Source organism: Arachis stenosperma, chromosome 6, assembly GCF_014773155.1.
Source record: "Arachis stenosperma cultivar V10309 chromosome 6, arast.V10309.gnm1.PFL2, whole genome shotgun sequence".
Lineage (NCBI taxonomy): Eukaryota > Viridiplantae > Streptophyta > Magnoliopsida > Fabales > Fabaceae > Arachis > Arachis stenosperma.
The window spans coordinates 38550487-38553219 of NC_080382.1; the positions used below are offsets into that span (position 1 = coordinate 38550487).

At 37.4% G+C, this 2733-nt stretch overlaps 1 non-coding gene across 1 annotated transcript; it reads right to left on the reverse strand.

The window, feature by feature from the left end:
- Positions 1–2024: 2024 nt before the first annotated feature.
- Positions 2025–2128, reverse strand: LOC130937646 (small nucleolar RNA R71). Its single transcript, XR_009068855.1, has one exon. It is a non-coding gene; the product is annotated as a small nucleolar RNA R71 (small nucleolar RNA).
- Positions 2129–2733: the final 605 nt, after the last annotated feature.

A 2733-nucleotide genomic window follows, 5' to 3' on the forward strand; every position in this document is an offset into this window, starting at 1 on the left:
AGTTAGTTGTGCGAAGTTGTAGTGATCACGATTTCGTGCACCAAGTTTTTGGCGCCGTTGCCGGGGATTGTTCTGTGTATGGACAACTGACGGTTCATCTTGTTGCTTAGATTAGGTATTTTTCTTCAGAGTTCTTAAGAATAAATTCTAGTGTTTCATGATGATCTGTTGAAGTCTGGCTGGCTGAGAAGCCATGTCTAATCTAATTGGACCGAGGTTTCAACCTATCATCACAAGAGCTTGTTGATTCCTATCAATCTTGCTGTTGGAACAATGATCTGCTAAGGCTTGGCTGGCCATTGGCCATGTCTAGTGTTTTGGACCGAAGCTTTCTTTGAAAGCTTGGCTGGCTGTGAAGCCATGTCTAATTCCTGGACCGGAGTCTTATACTAGCATTGCAATGATTCCTGGAATCCAAATTGAGAATTCTGAAACCTTTATTTTCTATTTTCATATAATTTTCGAAAAAGCACAAAAAAAAATTACAAAATCATAAAAACCAAAAATATTTTATGTTTCTTGTTTGAGTCTAGTGTCTAATTTTAAGTTTGGTGTCTTGCATGCATTGTTTATTTGATCTTGGTTCTATTTTCAAGTCAATAGTACAGGGAACTGAAGATTCAGAACATGCAGCAGAGGAATTACACAGAAAAAGCTGGGCGTTCAAAACGCCCAGTGAAGAAGGACAGACTGGCGTTTAAACGCCAGCCAGGGTACCTGGTTGGGCGTTTAACGCCCAAAAAGGTAGCATTTTGGGCGTTAAACGCCAGAATGGATACCATTCTGGGCGTTTAACGCCAGGATGGCACAAGGGGAGGATTTTGTTTTCAAAATCAATTTTTTTCAAGTTTTCAAAGTTTTTCAAAATCAAATCTTTTTCAAATCATATCTTTTCAATCAAATGTTTTCAAAATCAATTTCTTTCCTTTTTCAAAGATACTTACTAACAATTAATGATTTGATTGAACATTTTAAGTATGTTGCCTTTTCTGTTGAGAAAGGTTTAATGTTTGAATCATATCTTTTCTTGTTAGGCAAGTCATTAATTTTTTAAAATCAAATCTTTTTAAATTGTTTTCAAATTCATATCTTTTCAATCATATCTTTTTAAAACCATAACTTTTCAGTCATATCTTTTTAATCACATCTTTTTCAAAATAGTTTTCAAATCATATCTTTTTGATTTCTAATTTCAAAAATCTTTTTCAAAAATTTCTTGATCTCTTTCTCACTTTTGGTTTTCGAAAATTAACTAAAGTTTTTCAAAAATGTTTTCAAATTATTTCACTTGATTTTCAAAAATTTCTTCCTCTCTTCCCACATCCTTCTATTTATGGAGTCCCACTCCTTCTCAATGCACAATTCGAACTCTATCTAATTAAGTTCGAATTCTTCTACCTCTTCTTTCTATTTTTCTGTTCCTCTGACACCTCAAGGAATCTCTATACTGTGACATAGAGGATTCCACATTTTCTTGTTCTCTTCTCTTTCATATGAGCAGGAACAAAGACAAAGGCATTTTTGTTGAAGCTGACCCTGAACCTGAAAGGACCTTGAAGCGAAAACTAAGAGAAGCTAAGGCACAACTCTCCGTAAAGGACCTAACAGAATTCTTCAAAGAAGAAGAACACATGGCAGCCGAAAACAACAATGCGAGGAAGGTGCTGGGTGACTTTACTACACCTACTCCCGACTTCTATGGGAGAAGCATCTCTATCCCTGCCATTGGAGCAAACAACTTTGAGCTTAAGCCTCAATTAGTTTCTCTAATGCAACAGAATTGCAAGTTCCATGGACTTCCATTGGAAGATCCTCATCAGTTCTTAGCTGAATTCTTGCAAATCTGTGACACTGTCAAGACTAATGGGGTTGACCCTGAGGTCTACAGACTTATGCTATTCCCTTTTGCTGTAAGAGACAGAGCTAGGACATGGTTGGACTCACAACCTAAAGAAAGTCTAGACTCATGGGAAAAGCTAGTCAATGCCTTCTTGGCAAAGTTCTTTCCACCTCAAAAATTGAGTAAGCTTAGAGTGGAAGTCCAAACCTTCAGACAGAAGGATGGAGAATCCCTCTATGAAGCTTGGGAAAGATACAAACAATTAATCAGAAAATGTCCATCTGACATGCTTTCTGAATGGAGCATCATAGGTATTTTCTATGATGGTCTGTCTGAACTATCTAAGATGTCTTTGGATAGCTCTGCTGGAGGGTCTCTTCATCTGAAGAAGACGCCTACAGAGGCTCAAGAGCTAATTGAAATGGTTGCAAATAACCAATTCATGTACACCTCTGAAAGGAATCCTGCGAACAATGGGACTAATCAGAAGAAAGGAGTTCTTGAGATTGATACTCTGAATGCCATATTGGCACAGAATAAGATATTGACTCAACAAGTCAATTTGATTTCTCAAAGTCTGTCTGGAATGCAAAATGCACCAAGCAGTACTAAGGATGCTTCATCTGAAGAAGAAGCTTATGATCCTGAGAACCCTTCAATGGAAGAGGTGAATTACCTAGGAGAACCCTATGGAAACACCTATAATTCTTCATGGAGAAATCATCCAAATTTCTCATGGAAGAATCAAGAGAGACCTCAACATGGTTTCAATAACAATAATGGTGGAAGAAACAGGTTTAGCAATGGCAAGCCTTTTCCATCATCCTCTCAGCAACAGACAGAGAATTCTAAACAGAACCCCTCTGACTTAGCAACCATGGTCTCTGATCTAA